Consider the following 26,142-nt stretch of genomic DNA (forward strand, 5'->3'; position numbering starts at 1 on the left):
AAATTGGGGAGGATGGCGGGGCCATTTAAGGAAATACCCATACAGGGATTAGTCATATCACCATTAGGGGTAGTACCCAAGAAAGAAACAGGTAAATTTTGCATGATACAACACCTGTCATACCCGAGAGGGAGGTCTGTAAACGATGCGATAGATAAGGCAGATGCGTCAGTGCAGTATCAGTCATTTAATTCGGCAGTGGAGATGGTGAAGGAGGCAGGGAAGGGTGCATTAATGGCTAAAATAGACATAGAATCCACATTTAGGCTGTTACCATTGAATCCGGCCAGTTTCAGGCTAATGGGGTGTAGATTTAACAAGAACTTTTATGTGGATAAATGCTTGCCGATGGGCTGCTCGGTATCATGCTCCATATTTGAGAAATTTAGTACATTCCTCCATTGGTTGTTGTCAGCAAGGACAGGTTCGGATAGAATTGTGCATTATTTGGACGATTTCATGGTAGTGGGCCCAGCAGGGGATGGCACATGCGCAAGGCTAAAGAGCTTGCTGGTTGATATGTTGGGGGAGCTAGGAGTCCCAGTAGCAGCCGAGAAATCAGAAGGGCCTAGTCAGCGGTTGTCATTTTTAGGTATCATGATAGATACAGTGAAAGAGCAATGCGAGCTGCCGGAAGAAAAAATAGAGAAGGCGCGACAGCTAATAAAAGAAATGTTAGGAAGAAAGAAAGTAGCGCTAAGAGAAATGCAGAAGTTGCTAGGCGTACTCAATTTCGCATGTAGAGTTATAACGGTAGGAAGAATATTTAAGAGGAGGTTGGAATTGGGGACAGCAGGAGTAAGGAAACCTGAGCACCTGATTAGGTTGACAGGTGAGATGAAAGAGGATTTGAGAGTATGGGATACTTTTTTAGTGGACTTTAATGGAGTCAGGATTTGGCCTAATTTATCAGCAGCAAGTGAATTAGAGCTTTACACAGACGCAGCAGGGAGTGCGGGTTTTGGCGCATACCTGCAAGATAGATGGTGTGCGGGCAAGTGGCCAGTAAAATGGGAAACCAGCGGTTGGGTAAAAAACATAGCGCTGCTGGAGTTATTCCCAATAGTGGTAGCATTGGAACTATGGGGCAATTTGCTAGCAAATAAGAGCATTACATTCTGGTCTGACAATCAGGGGGCAGTAGACGCAGTTAATAATCTTTCAGCGTCATCAATGCCAGTAATAAAATATTTGCGTTATCTGGTTCTAAAATGCCTGCAATTGAATATCTGTTTTAAAGCAAAGCATATCCCAGGATACAAAAATGTAATAGCAGACGCCCTGTCTAGATTTAAGTGGGAGGTATTTAGGAAGGCCGCGCCTGCAGCTAGAAAGGAAGGTGAAAGATGCCCCATCTTTCTTTGGCAGATTGGGAGCGCATAGAGGGGATAAAGAAAATGGTGGAAAAATCATTGGCGCCAAGAACATGGAGGGCATACGACACCTATTGGAAGCAGTGGCTGGAGTTTAAGGGTGATGCAATAGGGGGAGAGAGGAGTAGGTTCCTAGAATGGCTTTGGTCATTAAAGATGAAGGGCATGAAAAAAGGGCAGGTGGGCATAGCGGTAGCAGAGGTATCTTTCTTTGCTAAATTAAAGGATAGGGAAGACATAACAAAATCATTCATAGTTAGAAAGGTTTTAAAAGCATGGCAGGTAGGTGAAGTCAAGCAGGTGGACGACAGGGAACCAATTACAGAGGATCGGTTAGAGAGGATGGTACCAGTGTTAGATGAGATATGCAGGAACAGGGATGAAGCCAATTTGTTTAAAGCAGCATTTGTAATGGCTTTCTGGGGGGCATTTAGGATAGGGGAATTAATAGCAGCAAATAAAACGGATAAGGTAAACAGCTTAGCTTAGTAACAGATGTGAAGGTTTATGATGATAACATAATGGTGCTGTTAAGAAAATCAAAAACAGATAGGCAGGGGAAGGGCGTATGGGTGTCAATAAAAGAAACAGGGAGCAGTACATGCCAGGTCAGGAGGGTAAAGGAGATGTTAAGGAGAGGGCGCAAAGAAGGCAGGTTGTTCTTAAGGCACATGGACGGGTCTAATTTAACCGTGTATCAATTCAAAAGGGTATTGGGAATGGTCACGCAGAAACTGGGGTGGGGCCACCTGAGGTTCGCGCCGCATTCTTTCCGCATTGGGGCTGCAACTAGCGCAGCTGTAAAAGGGTATTCTGAAGAGAGGATAAAAAGTTTGGGCAGATGGAAATCACGAGCCTATAGAACATACATTAGGATAAAAGGGGAATAGGAATAGAGCGGGGTGGGGGGGGGGGACAGCAGGTATTTTGAAGTTGGGTGACGTCAAATGATGTGGCCACAGAGGTGAGGTTAATGAATATTTGTTTTTCCATTTCAGGCAGAGCATTACGGGTATGGGTGGTCGGCCACTCATACGTGCATTGGGCCAGAGCGAGGGCGATGGCGTCAGGGTTAGGAGAGCATTTAGGCTTCGTGCACAGGTTAGCTAGCATAAGGTGGATAGGGAAAAGGGGCATGTGCTGGAGCGAGCTAGTTCCTACCATACAGCAGGCAAGGAAAAGGTGGGGCCCCCCAGACGCGCTGATAATTCATTTGGGTGGTAATGATATAGGCGCATTACCGTTAAAAGAGTTGGAGGACAGTATAAAGGAGGTTATTAGCTGGTTAAAGGTGGCGTGGCCACAGGTGCAAGTTATATGGTCAAATATAATATCCAGAATAAGATGGCGCAACACGGATACGCAAAGGGCAGGTTATAGATTGCGGAGGCGAGTCAATCAGGTGGCAGCGAAGATAGTTAGGGAGATAGGTGGAAGGGTGTTGGAGCATCCCTTGATAGCGGCTAAACGAGAAGAGCTGTTTCGTGCTGATGGAGTTCACCTGAACGAGGTGGGGAACGATCGGTTCCTGGAGGACATATGGAGAGCTTGTGCAGAGCTGGTGCAGGTGAGGAAAGGTCACTAAATGGGGGATGGCGGAAAAGGGAGCCTTTTTGTGGCGGTGAAAACGGGTCTTACACGTGGGCGGGGCATCGAGAACACGGGAGGATCCCGCTGCACATTCGGCTTGGCACCGTGATCCGGTGGTCTAGCTGCTGGGCGGACTGTGCAGCGGGTTCTCTCGGGCAATTCCTCGTGCCGCGCCACGGAGGGGGGGTGTTTTGTGGTCATCCCCCCCGGAAACGTAGACCCATGTTCAGTGGAAATGCATGGGCATTTATGTTGATTGTGGTGTTGAAATTGCAGAAATTGATTGATTTATGGCTCTCTTATCTGATTTTGGCTACAATGCAAAATCAGCTTAAATAAAGTGACCTTTCCATTTTTTAATCGGCAAATCCTGTTGTTGTGTCTTTATTTCAGGTAATTAATGGGAACAAGGGTAAGGGATATGGGTAAGTACTGGGTGAAAGTGTTGGTCAAGGGAATTTAAATGGACCATCTAAGCCTTATTGAAACAGTCCATATTTTTTTCATAAGAAGATATATAGAAAATCTGTTAAATTAAATATTAGAGCAGTATGGAAAAAAGCACACTGGCTAGTGGGACATACGTATTATCAGACATTATCAGACATGTAAAGCCATGCATTTCAAATACTATTAGAAGCATTTTTTTTTTAAATATGGCAGATATTAATATTTGAACTAAATTATTGTCCCCACTGGCTGACCTCATTGAGGATGACTCTCAGTGTCGGACCTAATGAAAAGTGGGCCCTGGTGCAAGAAATGTTTTAGGGCCCCCCCAAGACATCTTGCATTTCCATAAAAGCATATAAACAACTTAGGGATATGCCCTTCATATATATGCAGCAACATTATATATCTCAACACACACACACATAAGGGGAACTGTGACAAAAGGGGACAAGGAAAGAAGGATGATCCTTACGACCACTTATACTTCAGACAAGCAAAATCTACAAAGATTGGTAAAGAAGAACTGGAATATCGTGGAAAGTGACAAAAATCTACCATTTAAGGGTTCTAGATACCCACAAGTAGGCTTTAGAAGATCACGTTCTCTATGGGACATTCTGGTGAAGGTTGACCCTGTACAGTGTTACGAAAAATCTAACTGGCTGCAGACTAAAAAACCTGGATGCTATAAGTGTGCAGGATGCACCACATGTAGTGGTTTGTCTAAAGCAAAATTCTTTGTTCATCCTACCACCAATCGTAGATATACTATCCGACATAGAGTAACCTGCACAACGACACATATAGTGTATCTATTACACTGTCCATGTGGGTTATTCTATGTCGGAAAGACTATTGATGACTTACGCACCCATATGGCCAATCATCGTGCAGCCATTCGACTGGCCATAAAAAATAAGGGGTCCGACCAACCCGTGGCACGACATTTTGCGTTGACTGGCCATACGTTGCGGATTTGAGATATGTGATCATAGATCACATTCCACCCCCGACTAGGGGAGGTGACAGAGATAGACTCCTGTTACAGTGCGAGTCCAGGTGGATCTTTAATCTGGGCACTTTGGTACCAGATGGTTTGAATACCAACCTGGACTGGCACTGTTACTTGTGAAATAGACCCATAATACTATAGTGGCACTTAAAATAGTATTTGGAAACGATAAGTAATAAATTTGGGAGTATTATCTTGTTCTAGTTTGTACCAATCTGTGTATAGTATATTTTTATTTTTATTTTTATTATAATTGATTGCTGATATAGCCATACAATGTGGTAGGTTTGATATAAGATTAGGAATTAAGTCTATACCAGTTCACAGTTCTATAGTTATAAATTGCTAGGTAACTTTTGAAATAAGTATTAGCACGCATAGTCAGGATGTTAAGTGCATTAACCATAAAGTAACAATTGAATAACTCTATATTGTAACCATTTGTATTCACATTTTTGTTTTAGTGTACACCGCGGCCGGTTGCCATGCCGACGCACTGGACATGCGCAATTTTGCGCACAGGACGCCGATGACTTCCGGTATCGCGGTGATAGTCGGTGGAGGGTTTAAAAGAATTGAGGTATGTACACAAATGTAAAGTCTGAGGACGAGGTTGGAATCCTCGAAACGTCACTTTGTTAAAATAAATCTGTGATTGCTTTAATGTGTTAAGTCCTGGTGAGTGCTCTCATTTTTGGATATTTGTAAAGGCACGCTGTGGCATTGGATGCACCCTGGGCAGTTGTGAAGTGGAGTGAGTGCAGAGTTCATTTGGAAATTTATATATATATATATATATATATATATATATATATATAAATATCTATAATATATTTAAACAGAAAATTGGTCAGCATGTACATTCTCTATACTCAATATGTCCACCCATGCCAGAAATCAGAATCAAAAGACATGGCTTCAGTACACCATTGGATTTCTAGTTATACATATTACTATTTTATTGAAATATGAGGAAAAAAAAGTGTTACACACTGGCACATATAGCAAGGAAATAAAATGGAGACTTAATTAAGCATTCACACTATTTCCTTATAGTTTATAGAGACATTAATGGGCAGCAGTAAAGCCAAATCACTGACATGGAGGATTTTTAAAGTCAAGTGAGAGAAGTTCACAGAGACAAGAGTGTTAGAATGCCACCAGTACAGCAATATATCCTGTCATGTATTTTGCTGAAGGGGATCATCCTACCTGCCACCTGTTTGCATGGATGGAAAAATTAACTTTCCACTAACTTTCTAAAAACATACTTACAAAAGTGCACTAGGACCATGTTTTTACTTACATTCCATGGAGCAGACTCATCTCTGGCAGACAGCAGCAGGACCCCGTAAATCTGACTATGAGAGGTGACTGTCCATTTGTGTTTTCTGCTTCACTGATCAGAGCTGAAGCATTCAGAGCAGCTTTAAATTTTCTGTATACATCTACATTGTACAGGCGTTTTAAAGTTGCTCTGTCTGTTTCACTCGTGATCAGGAATCTCAGGGAACTAAGTGCCATGCATTGTATACGGCTGAACCTGCAGTAACACCACACTAAAATATGACCTGTCAGCCCCTAGGAAATCTACCAGTCCTGTAAGTGACTATAAATACAAACTAAACAAGTGTGGACTGCAGGTGGAAGAAAAACAGAGCACAATTCGGGGACTTAAGCAGACTTTTTGTGCTGCAGCCGGCCCTAATTCCTCCACTGATGATGCAATTCTGAGGAAAAGTTAGATTTTAAAAAGGGTAGAAATATAAAGCAGAAAACGTCTCAGCCTGCTGTTTAATGGGCCCCCTCCACTCAGACCCCGTGGCACCGGCTGCTAGATGTCCCACCCCTCCTCGGCCCCTGATTACTCTAATTTTAATTTACTGCAGGATTTCTGTGCCCTATATATATATATATATATATATATATATATATATTAAAATCACTGTCTTTTGTACTTGCCTGTCAGCCCAGATCTTCGTCTTAGACTTTCTGCCTGGCCTCAGCCTGCTGATGCCGCTTCTTCTTCCCGCTCTATAGCTCAGTCTCCTGTCCTGCACAACACCTGGCTGGCTCCTCCATCTTCCCATGCCATGATTGCCATTACATGTCATGGGGTAAAATTGGAGTCATTGCTGCCACCAGCCCGTGCTGCCACATGTTGAGCCGGCATGAGGCGTGTGCTGTGTGTGCGACAGACAGTGCAGGACTTAAGTTCCAAATAATTGTAATGCCAATTGTCAACTCAATGAATTGAATAATTTAAAGAGTCGCCAGTCTGTCAGCAGGCCAGGACTTAACTAGGAGGCTTGGTTGCCTTTACCCTTAGGCTGCTGCTTAGCCTCATGATCATCATTATCGTCGTATCACTCAGTGTCTCAGCAAATGACTCAAAAAATAAAAATCGGACAGTAAATATATACACAAACACAATTTTAAAATAATAAATACTCTCACATATACTCCTGACTCTCACTCATCCCAGACAGTCCCTCCCTCCTGGTCCTCCAGAATTATAAAAGTGGCGGGGCTTGCGGGGGGGGGCAGGCGGGGGGGCAAGCCATTTTCTTAGGGGGGCAAATGCACCCCCCCTAGCCCCCCTGTAGTGACGCCACTGCCTATGGGTCTAGGAACTGTCCGTCTGTCTGAAACTGAACGACTTAAGAGACGCACTCATGGACTTTATTTTTATTGTGTTGCCAAGGACCATCTACTCAGAGAATGCCCTGCCCTCCAGGAAAAGACAGAGCTTAGTGGAGTCAGGAGAATTCCCACTAAGCTTGAAGTTTCTAAACACTTCTCCCCAACATATCATGGAACCACTTACAATAACTGTAGACTCTATCCAACACCAGTTGGAAACCTTGGTAGACTCCGGTGCTGCAGGGATTTTTCTTGACTCCACCTTAGCACAACAACTGAAACTTCCATCTCATACAGTCACAGTTATTTAAGGTAGCCACTATACAGGGAGTGCAGAATTATTAGGCAAATGAGTATTTTGACCACATCATCCTCTTTATGCATGTTGTCTTACTCCAAGCTGTATAGGCTTGAAAGCCTACTACCAATTAAGCATATTAGGTGATGTGCATCTCTGTAATGAGAAGGGGTGTGGTCTAATGACATCAACACCCTATATCAGGTGTGCATAATTATTAGGCAACTTCCTTTCCTTTGGCAAAATGGGTCAAAAGAAGGACTTGACAGGCTCAGAAAAGTCAAAAATAGTGAGATATCTTGCAGAGGGATGCAGCACTCTTAAAATTGCAAAGCTTCTGAAGCGTGATCATCGAACAATCAAGCGTTTCATTCAAAATAGTCAACAGGGTCGCAAGAAGCATGTGGAAAAACCAAGGCGCAAAATAACTGCCCATGAACTGAGAAAAGTCAAGCGTGCAGCTGCCAAGATGCCACTTGCCACCAGTTTGGCCATATTTCAGAGCTGCAACATCACTGGAGTGCCCAAAAGCACAAGGTGTGCAATACTCAGAGACATGGCCAAGGTAAGAAAGGCTGAAAGACGACCACCACTGAACAATGCACACAAGCTGAAACGTCAAGACTGGGCCAAGAAATATCTCAAGACTGATTTTTCTAAGGTTTTATGGACTGATGAAATGAGAGTGAGTCTTGATGGGCCAGATGGATGGGCCCGTGGCTGGATTGGTAAAGGGCAGAGAGCTCCAGTCCGACTCAGACGCCAGCAAGGTGGAGGTGGAGTACTGGTTTGGGCTGGTATCATCAAAGATGAGCTTGTGGGGCCTTTTCGGGTTGAGGATGGAGTCAAGCTCAACTCCCAGTCCTACTGCCAGTTTTTGGAAGACACCTTCTTCAAGCAGTGGTACAGGAAGAAGTCTGCATCCTTCAAGAAAAACATGATTTTCATGCAGGACATTGCTCCATCACACGCGTCCAAGTCCTCAACAGCTGGCAAGAAAGGGTATAAAAGAAGAAAATCTAATGACATGGCCTCCTTGTTCACCTGATCTGAACCCCATTGAGAACCTGTGGTCCATCATCAAATGTGAGATTTACAAGGAGGGAAAACAGTACACCTCTCTGAACAGTGTCTGGGAGGCTGTGGTTGCTGCTGCACGCAATGTTGATGGTGAACAGATCAAAACACTGACAGAATCCATGGATGGCAGGCTTTTGAGTGTCCTTGCAAAGAAAGGTATCTATATTGGTCAGTGATTTGTTTTTGTTTTGTTTTTGAATGTCAGAAATGTATATTTGTGAAAAAATAGCTATAACTAAAAACAAACTAAAAACTACTTCCAAAACTATTCAGCTTTGATATTAATGAGTTTTTTGGGTTCATTGAGAACATGGTTGTTGTTCAATAATAAAATTAATCCTCAAAAATACAACTTGCCTAATAATTCTGCACTCCCTGTAGATGGTCATCCTTTGGAGTCTGGATTTGTGCACTCTGAGACTTTACCTTTGCAACTTACAGTTGGGATTTTTCATCAAGAGGTCCTTAAATTTGATCTTATTGAATCTCAATTGTATCCCATAGTATTATGATTACCCTGGTTGACTCTACATAATCCCCAGTTCCATTGGCCTTTTGAACAACTTTCTAAATGGGGTGATTCTTGTTTTGGTACATGTTTGAAATCACTCTTCCTTAGGATAAAGCATCTTCTGTCTGCTATCACTTCTGACTCGGGTTTCCTTGAACCCTATAGTGAATTTTCAGATGTTTTTGAAGAAAAGGGGGCTGACAAATTGCCCCCCCATTGGACTTATGATTGCAAGATTACCCTGGGGCACCTATCCCTAAGGGTAGAACTTACCCTCTCTCTCATAAAGAAACCAAAGCTATGGATGATTATATTAAAGAGAAGTTGGCCAAGGGCTTTTTTCGTCCATCTTCGTCACCTGCTGGTGCAGGTTTTTTCTTTGTTAAGAAGAAGGATGGGGGTCTACGGCCTTGCATTGATTATAGAGAGCTGAATAAGATTACAATCAAAAAACGGTACCCCCTTCCATTGATTCCAGAATTATTTGACCATCTTCGGGGAGCCCAGATTTTTACTAAATTGGATCTTTGTGGGGCCTATAACCTGGTACGTATTCATCCTGGACATGAGTGGAAGAAAGCCTTTAACACCGGGCTAGATATTACGAATATCTGGTTATGCCCTTCAGACTATGCAATGCCCCAGCGGGTTTTCAGGCTCTGGTGAATGATATCTTCTGAGACCTTCTCAACAAATATGTGCTAGTTTATTTGGATGATATCTTTATCTTCTCTTCCTCTATAAAAGAGCACCGCAGTAATGTGAAGTCCTTTCTCGTTTACACAATAACCACCTTTTTGCTAAATTGTCCAAATGTGAGTTTGAAAGACAAGAGATCTCATTTTTGGGCTATGTCATATCTAAAGATGGATTTGCCATGGACCCCAATAAATTACAGGCAATTGCTGATTGGCCTCAGCCCACTGCAGTCAGGGGAAACCAGTGCTTCATTGGCTTTGTCAATTATTACTGGAATTTTATTAAAGATGTTTCATGATTTATGGCCCCAATAACTGTTTTTACTCAAAAAGGGGCTAAGTGCAAAATTTAGCCTGAACCTGCTCTCAAGGCCTTTGAAAAATATCTTTTGTGCTTCTCCCATTCTTGCTCACCCAGACGCTTCTTTACAGTTTACCGTGGAAGTGGATGCTTTGGATGTTGGTGCTGGGGCAGTACTTTGCCAACATAGTCCACAGACTGGAAAAAATCATCCTGTAGCTTTCTTTTACAAGAGATTATCTTCAGCAGAGTCGCACTATGATGTGGGAGGGAAAGATCTGCTGGCTATCAAGATGGCTCTCTCTGAATGGAGACATTTACTAGAGGGTACCATTTTACCTGTTGTTATCCTTACTGACCATAAGAACTTGACATACCTTGAAACTGCTAAATGATTAAATTCACGACAGGCCCGCTGGGCAATGTTTTTCTCCTGCTTCAACAACATTGTGTCTTGCATTCCTGGATCTAAGAACACTAAACCAAACATGCTCATTACATACCGCTTCTTAAATTACCTTCTGCCCCAGACATAGCTACATTGTTTATTACCCAATTGTTGCTTGCCAGAAAACATTGTCTCTGATTGTGGAACTCAGTTCATATCTGCTTTCTGGAGAGGTCTTTGTAAACGCCTGGGTAGATCTTCTTCCATTAGCAGAATTGGCTAAGAATTCCTTGCAGAACAGCTCCCTAAAAACCACTCCATTTTTGGTTGCTCTAGGGTATCAACCCATAACCTTTACTTTACACTCACCATAAATTGATGTACCTGCGGCTGACTGTCATGCTCAGAATCTAGTAGCCCATTGGCGCAAAATCTGCATCATATTTCAACATTCTACTTGTCATTACAAAAAGTACGCAGACAGATCCCATCGGATTCCTCCTAAACTGAAAGTCGGTGACGAGGAGTGGCTCTCAACCCGCCAAATCCAGCTGAAACAACCCACCTACAAACTCGGTCCTAGAAACATTGGCCCTTACCGAATTGTGCGACGTGTCTCTGGCACAAACTAGCACTTCCATCATCTCTTTGTATTTTTCCAGTATTTCATGTGTCTCTGCTAAAATCAGTGTTTTTTTTAACCATTTTTTACAAACTGTACCTCCACCTCCTCTAGTTACAGTTCATGGCCAGCCAGAATATGTCATTTCAAAGATTCTTTATAATTCAGATATTAAGGTTATCGACTCCAATACCTTGTTCACTGGAAGGGCTATTCTGTTTCAGATTGCTCCTGTATTCCTGCAAAAGATTTCCATGCTCCAGCCCTTCTTAAAGCATTTCATTTTGCTCATCCACATAAGCCTGGTGGCCCTCGGAGAGGACCTTGAGGAAGGGGTACTGTCACACTGTGGGATTAAACCTGGGACTTCAGCTTCCTGGGCTGTTGCTTTTGTTATGTGCTATCCATGCAACTGGACTGCAGTCTGTTTCTTTTGCCTAGTTTGTTTTTTGTTTTCCTGCACTATGGTCCCACCTGCCTGCAGCTTCAGATAATTGGCGATTACTTTCTGCCTAGATAAACCAGCTCTTCCAGAAGTCATTGCCTTTTTATTGAGTTTCTACATAGGGTGTAGACTTGGATTTGGATTCTGGACCTTTTTCTCTGCCCCTTGGGAATTCATTGGATCTGCTGTTTTCTTTGATCTTGGAACTGGACTTTGACTACGCTTTGCTTTATTCCCTTGTACCTTACTGGATTGTTTGCCTTAATGTTGCTGACCTGTATTGTCTTTGAGTACGCTCAAGTCTGACCCCTAGTGACTGTTTCCTGTACTACCGGTTTGTATCCTTTTGCAGTACTAGTTTTCCTTGCTCAATATCACCAGATTGATCTAGTACTGTACAGTACGGACTGCATCCAGAGTTTCAGGCTGGTTATTATTCCTATCTCCACCGTAATCTCTGGGTTACTCCATACCATACCTATACTTCATGTAGGTATTGTTTTTTTACTGTCTGTCTCTTCATCTGACACTGAGGCAGGCGTGACAGTGTGTATCTTGCCTACAGTCAAGCATGGTGGTGGGAGTGTCATGGTCTGGGCCTGCCGGCACTGAGGAACTACAGCTAATTTATGGAACCATGAATGCCAACATGTACTGTGACATACTGAAGCAGATCCTGATACCCTCCCTTTGGAGACTACATGATAATGACCCCAAAACACACCTTCAAGATGACCACTGCCTTGCTAAAGATGCTGAGGTTAAAGGTGATGGACTGGCCAAGCATGTCTCCAGACCTAAACCCTATTGAGCATCTGTGGGCCATCCTCAAATGGAAGTTGGGGAAGTGCAAGGTCCGTGATGTTGTCATGGAGGAGTGAAAGAGGACTCCAGTGCTGTAAAATAATGGTGGACACACACTTTGGGCCAAATTTGGACATTTCCACTTCGGGGTGTACTCACTTTTGTTGCCAATGGTTTAGATATTAATGGCTGTATGTTGAGTTATTTTGAGGGGACAACAAATTTACACAGGCTGTACACTCACTACTTTACATTGTAGCATTTGTCATTTCTTCAGTGTTGTCACATGAAAAGATATAATAAAATATTTACAAAACTGTGAGGGATACTGTATAAATACAGTGTATATATATATATATATATATATATATATATATATGTGTGTGTGTGTGTGTGTGTGTTTGTATATCTATTTACCTATCCATTTAGATATTTACTTTAAAGTTTACTTTATTTTTGTAACCCAAAATTATGCCACCTGCTGGTCAATTTTAGATGATGCACACTGCCTAGGGCAATGCAGGTAATTACTGAGTCATAAGGGGGTGTGGAAGCTCATCCACTCAAAATGGCATATATATTTAATAACAGCAATGTGCAGAACATAGTAATGTAAAATATGTGTAACGCATTTCGTTTCTTACGCTTAGGTCTAACGCAGTGTCAGCTTAGTGCACATGAAGAATTAATTATCTTTAGGTGCCTTATGAAAATATGAAATATAAAATATTAATAATAATTCTTAAAAATTATTATAGGTACTGTAATATAAAATGTATTATTTTGAATTTTTTAAAACATTTATAATAATTTTAATAATTATTATTAACATATTTAGTATTTCAATAACAAGCCTTACGATAACTAACCCTGAAGCGTATTATGCATATTTCACATTCCTCACATAGAAAAAAATTACTTTTTATTATTAAATATATATATATATATATATATATATATATATATATATATATATATATATATAATGTTAATGTAAAATATATATTTATACCTATATATCTAAGAATAAATATATAGGTATATTCAAATATATAGAGAAATACTTATTTAAAATAAAAATAGCATTGTCCTGAATGTGAAGAACATTAGAATGTTAAATATCAATAACTGCTGCAGGGCTAACATGCAAGCGATAAGTGTTTTTTTCTTCTGCGCTCTTCATTAAAGTCTGATGGGAGAAAAAGTTAGTTTAGTTAGCATGTGTTGGGTTTCAACTTGCAATATGTGCACTAATCTGCTTGCGCAAAAAGATTATTTCTAGCAAAGTTTACGCTCGAACAGGAGCGCTAAATAGAGCGCCACTTGTAATCCAGCCCTTTATGTATACTGAAAAGGTCCTTAAATTATTATATAAGCCTAAATATGTGATTTTAATGTCATCCTTACGCTGAGGTATACTTCAGACGTGGTTATTGTAAGAATAAGTTAATTATCTCTATGATTGAATCAGTATAATATAAAGCAAACTTGTTTATCTGCTGAGTCTGAAGTAATTAATTGGCAAATGCTTTTGATTTACTGAATTGTAGTAAAGATTTTAATTGTTAGAATAAACTTGTTTATCTAACACACTGAAGGTGCTCATTGGTTGATGCTACTGATTTGCTGGGATAAATATAAGGTTTTAATCATATTTCTATTGCTATTTAATCAGAATTTGGTAATCAGATAGTCATATTGTGTTCCTTGGTAAATACTTATGGTTTGTTGAATTGCTGTAAAGCTTTGTAAGTGTGGTATCTGATTTATAGTTATTAAGTTAGAATTCAGTTGCCACAGGTATATGCTGTGTTCATAACTTACAGTATAACAGATAATTGGGTTGAGATAAATATAATTTGTATGATTTATAGTTTACCTGTATTTATTAATGTTTGAATAAACATTTGTTATATATTTTTATTATAATTGAATCCTTTTTAATTGGACATTACAACAATATGTTATCTGCGTTCATAGCACTCATGGTTTAAAGGGTTAAATCTTGTGTACTCATTAATCATATTCTATTATTAATTATTATATAATTCAATTTGTAACACTAACATATCCAGCTGTACACTCATATCAAATGCCCTCAAACAATATGTGGTATGTAAAAGCAAGAATCTGCGTTTACAAAAAATATGCTAAATTTTTTTTTTTTTAAATAATTTTTATTGAGGTTTAGTTTATAGTACAGTACACAAGCAATAATATGTTTGGCATACAAGTGCAAGAATAAAGGTAAAAATCATAACAGTTGCTTTAACAGAAAACCTCAATCGTAACTGTTTCATCAGAGATAAAGTTAAAAGAAGCAGATTAGTATGTTTGTGAGACACACAAATAGCAAAACTCATACAATTGAAATGCCACTGTACTGTACAGTTTACTGATTTGCTCTTAGTCACTCGCATGAGAAATACTAAACCTTTTTTCCTTTTTTTCCCATAAATTTCAATACAAGAGTGTCTATAACAAGATAAAATACTACAATAAGAATCTAAGTAATCATTGAATAATATTCACTAGCACATATAGTAATAGCATAACATCCATTCCTTACTGTTTAGCAAATATAACAAATCAGGAGTGTATTAATGCATAGGCCAACAAGGCCGGTGCCTAGGGTGTCAAATTTTGAGGAGCAGCACTTAGCTGCTGCACTAAATATGTGACCATTGTCCAGGCTTTAAAAATTTTTAATGTTAGCCCGGTCAGGGCAGGTGCTTGTGTAAGCAGCAGGGGAGCACCTAGAGCGGGTACAACTTCCTCTTACTACATTAAGGCTAAGCTGTCTGAGACTGTGCACAGTGCAGTGTGGAGTCTGAGAGGGAAATTGTGCAGTCTGTGGATGACTGGTTTCCAGACCGGTACATACTGAAGTGACGTCTAGTGAAGAGGTAGGAGGGGTCTGACTGAGTAAGGGCAGGGGTCTGGGGGAAGCGAGGGCAGAATGTGCATGGCCCTGCCAGGGTTTTGCACCGTTTTCACGGCACCTGAGCGATGACCTAATTCAGTCACTTTTGAGGTGCTTCGAATCGTACAGCAAAAATAAGAAAATATGTTACCGACACGGCTTGTGCCCCCTCTGCAGTAACCGGCAGCCCCAGCTTAACATACGGTCAGTCAGAGTTCATTCCTTTATGCTCGGCTGGTTATTGATGACTATTGTACTATGTTTTGCTCTTAATTTGGCCGAACAGTATCCCTACCTTGTCAGGCAGGAAGGGGGCATGCCACATACTGTTTGCTAAGTGGCAGACAGACTTGAAAGGGAAGGTGAAGATAAAAAGGGTTTCTAGGTGAATAAACCATTGAGAGAGCTCCAATCCAATGGAAAGTTAAGTTTTGTTTGCCAATATTATTCCTACAGACATTTTTTTGCTATTTAGATCTTTGATTATGTGCAACTGATATGTATATTAAAAAAGTGTGTTTGGTGTGGATGTGTGGTTTATGTGTATGTGGTTTGTGTGTGTGTGGTTTATGTGTGTGTGTGTGTGGTTTGTGTGTGTGTGTGTGTGTGTGTGTGTGGTTTTTGTGTGTGTGTGGTTTGTGTGTGTGTGTGGTTTGTGTGTGAATGTGTGGTTTGTGTGCATGAACAATTTTGTGATGTGGTAGAAGGGCCACAGGGCATTTCCTAATTCCCCCCCCCCCCCCTCAAAACAACAATACCCTGACCAAAAAATATTGTGGCTCAAAAACAGACTAAAACCTAAGGGGGTGAGGGGGTGGGGGGCAGCAGAATTTTGAGTGCCTAGGGCAGCACAAAACCTAAATACGCCACTGTAACAAATACAAGGATATCTTTAACCAGATAAAATAATAGCATAAAAATCTAGATAGACTAGAGATTTAGAACTCTAAAAAATGTCTTACAGAAATGATAAATAGAGGTAAATCAATATGTAGTATTATTAATGTTTGTGTTAACAGAGTTGTTCTGTACCTGTATGCATAACTAGGAAAGAAGGGGAACCCTATTGCAACATATCTAAAATCAAGTGGTGTGAAATTGGGATAGACCGAAAAGACATTTATAGGCTATAGCTAATTAAACATATATCAGTACATGGGTTTGTGAAGGGTAAGCTTACATACACTTAATATTAAAGTCCATGTTCTAATCTGATATATTTAGAACCCGGCTCCACCCGGGGCCCTTGGGTTGGCGCCAGATCCCAGCATTATTTAGGCAAAAAATTATAAAATATACCTTTTTCAAGTACCTATACCCTTTGCTGGAGTTATACTATAGGTGAATATTATGAATCTTCTTCTGAACGGTCTACCTCTTTCTAAGAAAATTAGCACTTAGTCTCTATTAATGTTACAACAGGTCACAACAAAGAAAAATAAAACTGTAGGAATTAGGAAAAATGTAATTAACTGTGGTGTGTTTCAAGGGAGCCATGAATATAGTCCCTGGCTATTAAGTAAGTAATCAGGGAACTATATAGTAATGGGGGGTATGGAATGCAGAGCCAGCCTGGCACAAATCTAGAAACTATTTTATACACGTAACAGGATTAAAGTAATCGTTGACTTAAGCACTATCTATATATAAAAAGATAGAGGCTACTACCTCATTTGGAAGCTTTTTCCAAGCAGACTTATGGCCAGAAATGAAGTGTATTGTAGGAAGGTAACTATTTCTACTAGCTTGAACTATATACCCATATTAAGCATAAGAGGAAGCACAAGTGTAGTGACTTTTCCCTCTAAGGAAACAATATCATTATTGGATAATCAGGAATATATGAGACAAAATAAGAAAACATATCACCCTGAAAGAAGGAGAATTTAAGTAAGAAGAATTTAAATAACTGGCATCCCACTCACAAGTAGACTAAACAGTAAATAAAGGTCAAGGTAAGAAATATATGGAGGTGTCAGCTAAACACAGCTCACAACACAATATGGTATATATTAGCAATATACGGATATATATAATGTATGGCTCTATAATATCATCCTACTAGGAGAATACTTATACTATCTTCCAACAAATGAGCAGTTTTTTATTTAATAAGCAGTATATGCGTCATGAAAAGTTGACACAATGGGGCCTATCTATCAAGCAGTCTAAAGACTGCTGCTCCATAACCCTGTCCGCCTGCTCTGAGCAGGCGGACAGACATCGCCAGAATTCAACCTGATCAAGTATGATCGGGTCGATTGACACTCCCTGCTGGCGGCTGATTGGCCGCGAGTCTGCAGGGGGTGGTGTTTCACCAGCAGTTCACAAGAGCTGCTGGTGCAATGCTTAATACAGAGAGCGTATTGCTCTCCGCATTCAGCGATGTCTGTCGGACCTAATCATCACTGTCGGATCAGGTTCAACAGACATATGATAAATAGGCCTCAATGACTGCAATATACCGGTATATGTGTAAGAGAAATATTATATCAAAACAGGTGTTTATAATAATGCTAAGTAAAATGATTAGAATCATAATAGAGAGAAATGTTCAACATCTGTCATTCAGAAGAGCAAGGCATACTAACAAAACAATCATAAGGAATAACCGTTATGAAGAAAGTCAGAGAGATCAGTCTCAGTCCTTAGTATTAAACCCTTTTAAGCTATCTTTATTATCTTAGCCAATACCCAGTCTATGCAGATCGTCTGTGGTATTCAGCTGCTGCAGTCCACAGATGAGAAGAGCTGACTTGGTAACACTCGTTACGATCCCAAAGTTGTAGAGATAGAAACCACAGATCCTAGGAGCTTGTCCACCACCTCTTATGAAGTTAGCACACTGCCATCATATTAGCTTTACACCCTTAGTTTGACCGTACAGGGAGTATATCATCACCTTAGGCTGCCAGAGTACAGAGTTCTCAACATACTTGTGCTTATCTTCTTTATCAATATAGTTGCGCACAACATGGCGTAATTTCTCCTTGCCATAGTATGCAGTGTCATCTGCTTGTTGGAGATATCCATTAAGGCCGCCCGCACTCTGGGGAACATATGCATCAGCGTATCTTCTATGACGAGTATCAACCTCAGTGTTTTCATAGCCGTGGTCTAGAGGCCGGTTAGCTCCTTGTGTATAAATGTTGTTGTTGCCTGCTGCATCCCCATATGACCTGCGCAATGCCAGCGCCAGGCTGGAGAAATGAGCCACAAGGAGATGCGCCATCTCTGATTCCCAATCCTCTGAGACCTCCATCGTGGTTAGGTTTCTATTACAAACTCAGATCCAGAAACCGCCAATCAATCTCCTGGGGTGTTCAGTGACTCTGGGTGCTATAGGGATCTATTTTTAGTGCAAAAGAGATTTTTTCCTAAAGTCAAAGCTGCCTTTTAATCTGTTTATTGTCAGGAGCTCTTTACATGTACATCTTTATTCATTGATAGTTGGCTCCGCCCCCCAAATATGCTACATTTTAATGGTGGCAGTAGCACACCTTTAACTTTTTTCTTGATACCTATTGGTTGCGAGCAGTCAAGTGATCAGAGAAACTACAGATTGGATTTATACACATTTAAAATAAGTATTGCGATTTTCTATTGTGTGCCAAAAAATATAATATATCATCTTACAACTCGTAAGAGGAAAAAATACTTTTTGTGTTGATACGCTATATATAATTCCAAACACGAAAAGTCTGAATTCAACTTTAATATATAGGAATAATGATTATTCTTAAAAAGGATAAAATCTTGAGGACAATATTATTTCAATACCTGATCACATATGAGAAGAGACTGATATATATATATATATATATATATAAAAATCAATGTAAATATTTGCATAGGAAATTAGTACATCTAAGCAAGTATCCCCGCTTGCTTTCCCCCAGAAATTCTTAATATGCAACGTTTCCAATGCACAAGAGAATTGTGGGTAAGATATGCAAATTCTCATTTTTTTTGCTTCAAAAAATACTGTTTTAACACAGCAATCCTTTTAAACAGGAATATGACAGCAAACCAGAAATCACTCACTAGACAAGCCTGTTTCGTTCTTTTTAGAACTCATCAGTAAGAGATAGATTTCTGATTGCTGCATTGGAAAAGCTATTTTCATGGTTAAACCAAAATTCATTAAAATTATGGGGGGGGGGGGATAAAAAACTGAAATTAAAATCCTCCATGTTTCAAAATTAAATCAATGTAAATATTTGCATAGGAAATTAGTACATCTAAGCAAGTATCCCCGCTTGCTTTCCCCCAGAAATTCTTAATATGCAATGTTTCCAATGCACAAGAGAATTGTGGGTAAGATATGCAAATTAGGTATGCAAATTCTCATTTTTTTTGCTTCAAAAATACTGTTTTAACACAGCAATCCTTTTAAACAGGAATATGACAGCAAACCAGAAATCACTCACTAGACAAGCCTGTTTCGTTCTTTTTAGAACTCATCAGTAGGAGATAGATTTCTGATTGCTGCATTGGAAAAGCTATTTTCATGGTTAAACCAAAATTCATTAAAATTATGGGGGGGGGGGAGATAAAAAACTGAAATTAAAATCCTCCATATTTCAAAATTAAATCAATGTAAATATTTGCATAGGAAATTAGTACATCTAAGCAAGTATCCCTAGTATTTCTGGGGGAAAGCAAGCGGGGATACTTGCTTAGATGTACTAATTTCCTATGCAAATATTTACATTGATTTAATTTTGAAACATGGAGGATTTTAATTTCAGTTTTTTATCTCCCCCCCCCCCCCATAATTTTAATGAATTTTGGTTTAACCATGAAAATAGCTTTTCCAATGCAGCAATCAGAAATCTATCTCCTACTGATGAGTTCTAAAAAGAACGAAACAGGCTTGTCTAGTGAGTGATTTCTGGTTTGCTGTCATATTCCTGTTTAAAAGGATTGCTGTGTTAAAACAGTATTTTTTGAAGCAAAAAAACTGAAAATTTGCATATCTTACCCACAATTCTCTTGTGCATTGGAAACATTGCATATTAAGAATTTCTGGGGGAAAGCAAGCGGGGATACTTGCTTAGATGTACTAATTTCCTATGCAAATATTTACATTGATTTAATTTTGAAACATGGAGGATTTTAACCTCTTAAGGACATATGATGGAATTTATATATATATATATATATATATATACACATCCAGAACCAAACACTCTCGTTAAGATGATATTAGTCTCAACTGCCAGGGTGCATGTACATAATATATATATATATATATTTGTATTATATATGTGTGTATATATATATATATATATATATATATATATATATATATATATATACTGTATATGTATATATGTCTGTAAATACATACATATATATATATACATATATTATATATATATATATATATGTACACACATATAAACACACATATATATATATATATATATATATACATATTTAGAAAAGTGTATGTATGTATCTCTATGTTAAAGCAGTTTGCAGCCTTTTTTTCCTGAGACCTCATATGTTTGAGCCCTTATAACTTTCATTATTCATTTTTTATAGTGTTATTATGAATGTAACTGCACTTTTAAATGTATTTTTGATGTTTTATGACACTTTTTTGTTTTGTAAAACAGATAACCAGAGCTCTGAGGTTGCGCTATTACCAACTCACAATAAATTAAATTGCGCTCAAGCGATCAGGTTTACTTTCCTCTTAAAATTTGAGCGCTACATCAAACAGTGGTGATAAACCCGATACCGCTCACGCATAATTGATAGCGGACCACTCGTAATCTGGCCCAAAGTTTATTGATCCCAATTTATCATTTATTGGCTGCAAGTAAGCTCTTTTCTTTGTTGATGCAATCATAATCAGCTATTTTCATTCAGCTAGATTACGAGTTTTGAGCACTATAGGGAAATTAACGACCGCAACATTTTCGGTGTTATTTCACCTCCCTATAGCGCTGCTATTACAAGTTTTAAAAAAGCAGGCTTGTGCGGGCGATATGGTTCTGTTGAGCTCCATACCGCCCGAAATCAAGCGCTGCTTTGACGTGCTCGTGCACGATTTCCCCATAGACATCAATGGGGAGAGCCGGCAAAAAAAAAGCCTAACACCTGTGATGGAGGAAACAAAAGCTCCATAATGCAGCCCCAATGATATCTATGGGGAAAAGAAAAAGTTAAGTTTAAACCTAACACCCTAAAATAAACCCTGAGTCTAAACACCCCTAATCTGCTGCCCCTAACATTGCCGCCACCTACATTACAGTTATTAACCCCTAATCTGCCGCCACCGATATCGCCGCCACCTACATACAGTTATTAACTCCTAATCTGCTGCCCCTAACATCGCCGCCACCTACATACAGTTATTAACTCCTAATCTGCTGCCCCTAACATCGCCGCCACCTACATATAGTTATTAACCCCTAATCTGCTGCCCGTAACATAGCCGCCACCTACATTACAGTCATTAACCCCTAATCTGCTGCCCCCAATGTAGCCACCACTATACTAAAGTTATTAACCCCTAAACCTAACCCTAACTTAACCCTAAGTCTAACCCTAAGTCTAACGTAACCCTAACCCTAACACCCCCTAACTTAAATATAATTAAAATAAATCTAAATAAACCTTACAATTATTACCTAAATAATTCCTATTTAAAACTAAATATATACTTACCTGTAAAAAAAACCCCGTAAGCTAGCTACATTATAATTAATAGTTATATTGTAGCTATCTTAGATTTTATTTTTATTTCACAGCTAAGTTTGTATTTATTTTAACTAGGTAGACTAGTTAGTAAATAGTTAAAAGGTAAAGTTACCTGTTAAATAAAACCTAACCTGCTTTAGACTAAAAACTAACATTACAATAAAATAAATTAAATTATTAAAATACAATTTTCTAATTTACAAAAAAAATAAACACTAAATTAAAAAAAAATATATAAAAAATAAAAACGAATTACTCCTAATCTAATAGCCCTATCAAAATAAAAAAGCCCCCCAAAATAAAAAAAAACCTAGCCTACCCTAAACTGCCAATGGCCCTCAAAAGGGTCTTTTGCTGGGCATCGCCCCAAAGAAATCAGCTCTTTTACCTGTAATAAAAATTACAAACACCCCCCAACAGTTAAACCCATCACCTACCCAAACAAACCCCCAAATAAAAACCTATCTAAAAAAACCTAAGCTAAACATTGCCCTGAAAAGGGCATTTGGATGGGAATTGCCCTTAAATGGGCATTTAGCTCTTTTACATTGCCCAAAACCCTAACCTAAAAAAAAACCCACCCAAAAAACCATACACAAAACCTAACACTAACCCCCAACGATCCACTTGCAGTTCTTTAAGTACCGGTTGAAGGATCCATCCAGCCGGCGAAGTCATCATCCATGCGGCAAGAAGTCTTCATCCGGGTGGCCTCTTCCATCTTCATCCATCCGGTGAAGTCCTCATGCAGGCGCCAAAAAGTCTTTATCCAGATGGCATCTTCTATCTTCATCCATCCAGCATGGAGCAGGTCCATCCTGAAGACATCCGGCGCGGAGCATCCTCTTCATATGGTCTCCGCCGTACACTGGAACTTCAATGCAAGTGACGTCATCCAATATGGCATCCCTTGCATTCCTATTGGCTGAAAGACTTCAATCAGCCAATAGGGTTAGAGTTGCTAAAATCCTATTGGCTGTTCTAATCAGCCAATAGGATTAGAGCTTCTAAAATCCTATTGGCTGTTCCAATCAGCCAATAGGATTGAGTTCTCATCCTATTGGCTGATTGGAACAGCCAATAGAATGAGAGCTCAATCCTATTGGCTGATTGGAACAGCCAATAGGATGAGAACTAAATCCTATTGGCTGATTGTGTAGTTTAGTTTAAATTAACTGGTAGTTAGTTTAATTGTAGTTTAATAATTATCTTAGTTTAATTGTTAGTTTATGTGAACCTGCAATAGCACTTCCTTCCTATTTAAGGAAGTGCTTACCCCTCAATCAAGGCCTGAAAATTAAAGCTGATTATCACAGCTAACCCTACTCCTCTGTGAAGCTACTTTCTCTCAAGTCTTTTTTGACAAGTCTTTCAGGTCTTTTGTTGCACTATCCGATACCCGCTGGGTATCAGCTGTTAAACCTATCCTTAACGGGATTCATCTTCCGGATTCTTACGCCTACCGGATCTTCTTTCCTCACGCCGAAGTCTCGCTCACACCAAACAGACACCGGATCAAAGAGCTGCCTTCCTCCTCACTGTTAGCCTTCTCAAAGGCATTACCGCTCTCCACGCTACATCCACCGCTTCAGTTTGAGATAAGTACCGCTCTCCACGCTCCAATGTGTTAATTATATAACGGCTTAACTTGAAACCCTATTGTTTGATATATAACGATTCTATATTTACACATTATACTATGTCAACAGCGGTTTGGGTTACAAGCTAGTATGTCTGGACTGTATATATTTTATTGCGTGAATGTGTGAGTGAGTGAAGAAAGGATCTCTACTTTAACCTAGCAGTATAATCATTGGATTTATTGGAACTGCTTGAATCTTCATTAACTCTTTCATTATCTAATGTCTCATAAGAGTTTCTCTGAACTTCAGTTAAAGTTTATTTTTCATTCTCTTCTGTTGCCAATATATATATATATTTCTATTTTGTGAAGTCCCATTTAAATTTACTCAATTACAAAATGAATGTCTCACCTTATATAAGCAAGCTTAATAAATCATTTTCTCTTGCTTATTATAAGAATAGAGCAACAAAACCTTTATTTTTTTATATTTAAGTATTTCTCAATTAAAGTGTTTGTGATTATCACAGAATTTTCAGGCCAAAAAGGTCATAACCTGTATAAAATCAAAGATGGATCCTAGTGAAATAAAGAATGAATTCACTAATATCCATCAAAAATTGGAATATTTAGCCAGGGCCTTAACAGAGGTGCAAACAGAAAATAAAGCACTTAAAACTCTAGTAAAAGAATGTTTACCAGTAAAGAGCTCAGAAGTCCCTGAACCTCACATTAATTACCCACAACCCTTTTCTGGAAAACAAAGTGAATATAGAGACTTTAAAAATGCTTGCAATTTACTTTTCTCACTCAGGCCTAAGACTTATCACTCTGAGAGAATAAAGGTTTGTACCACTATCTCCTTCCTCCAGGGGGAGCCTCGCTCATGGGCTAATAGATTTTTTGAGAGTAACCATCCAATTTTGGATTCCCTGGAAGAATTTGTTTTGGCCATGACAACCTTATATGAGGATTCCCACTCTAAGATAACGGCAGAAACGAAATTGAGATCCCTAAAACAGGGTAAAAGGAACGTAGAAGACTATATTACTGAATTCCAAATGTGGATTGATGATTCCAAATGGAATGAAATAAGTTTGAAGAACCAATTCAGATTGGGACTTTCGGAAACTTTAAAAGATGAGTTGTCCCGTTTGGAGATGCCCGAAACTCTGAACGGACTCATGAAATTAAGTACTACACTGGATCGCCGACTACGTGAAAGGAAGGCTGAGAGAGCAACCTATGACGGAACACCAAGATGTTCATTTCTTTACACATCAAACCCGGAAAAGGGGACTTCGATTCAGACCCCAATGGAGATTGGAGCCATAAAGGGACCTTTAACAACCGAAGAAAAAGCCAGACGCAGATCTGAGAATCTTTGCCTATACTGTGGGCAAAAAGAACACTCCGTTACTAATTGCCCAATTCTTCAAAGACAGAATAAGGGTAAGATTCATTCAAAACATATTTTATACTTCACTCAAAGACCTCAACTGACTCTTAACCTTTCTTTACAGTGGGATAAAAAAAACGTACAGTCTAACGCATTGATCAATTCTGGGGCAGCCGGAAATTATATAGATATTTCTTTTGTTGATTTAAATAAAATCCCTATTGTTTGCAAGGCACAACCAGTCTCTGTTAAACTCATTGATGGCTCACTCATACAACATGGTCCCATTACCCATCAAACGATACCTTTACTAGTGACAACTGACAATGAATATACAGAATACCTGTCTTTTGACCTAATTTCTATACACATGCATACTCTCATTTTAGGTTTTACATGGTTACAACAACATAACCCCAGCATAGACTGGTCCACTCCACAGGTAACATTAGAATCATCATTCTGTTTAAACACATGTTTCCCATTTCAGTTAATCTCTGCTATAGAACCAGAACTACCAGAAATTTATCAGGATCTGGCAGAGGTGTTTGATCTAAAAGAGGCAGAAAATCTCCCTCCTCATAGGGAGTTTGACTGTCCAATTGATTTGATACCTGGCTCTCAAATACCTCACGGCAAAATATACCCACTATCACAAGAAGAACTTTCTTACTTACGTTCTTATCTCGATGACAATCTCTGAAAGTGATTTATATCTCATTCAACATCTCCAGATGCTGCTGGAATGTTCTTAGTACGTAATAAGGATGGTACAATAAGACCTATTATTGACTACAGAGCTTTAAATGAAATAACTATTAAAAACAGGTATCCTCTACCCCTCATACCCGAATTATTAGAACGGTTAAATGAAGCTACTATCTATTCAAAACTCGATCTTAAGGGGGCTTACAACCTTATCCATATGAAAGAAGGTCACAAATGGAAAACCTCCTTTAGAACCCGTTATGGGCTTTTTCAATACAATGTAATGCCCTTCGGCCTAAGCAATGCTCCTGCAACCTTCTAGCATTTTATTAATGAAATATTCCACAACCTCATGGACATCTGTGTTATAATCTACTTAGATGATATCTTAATATACTCCAAAACTCCCACTGAACACGAAAAGCACGTAAGATGGGTGCTCACTCGTCTCAAGGAGCACAAATTATACGCTAAATTAGAAAAATGCGTATTCCACGTCTCTAAAATAAAATTTTTAGGTTACATAATAACTCCTAACCAAGTACAAATGGATCCTGAAAAAGTGTCTGCCATTAAAGATTGGCCTGCTCCCACTACT

This window comes from Bombina bombina, chromosome 3, assembly GCF_027579735.1.
Source record: "Bombina bombina isolate aBomBom1 chromosome 3, aBomBom1.pri, whole genome shotgun sequence".
NCBI lineage: Eukaryota > Metazoa > Chordata > Amphibia > Anura > Bombinatoridae > Bombina > Bombina bombina.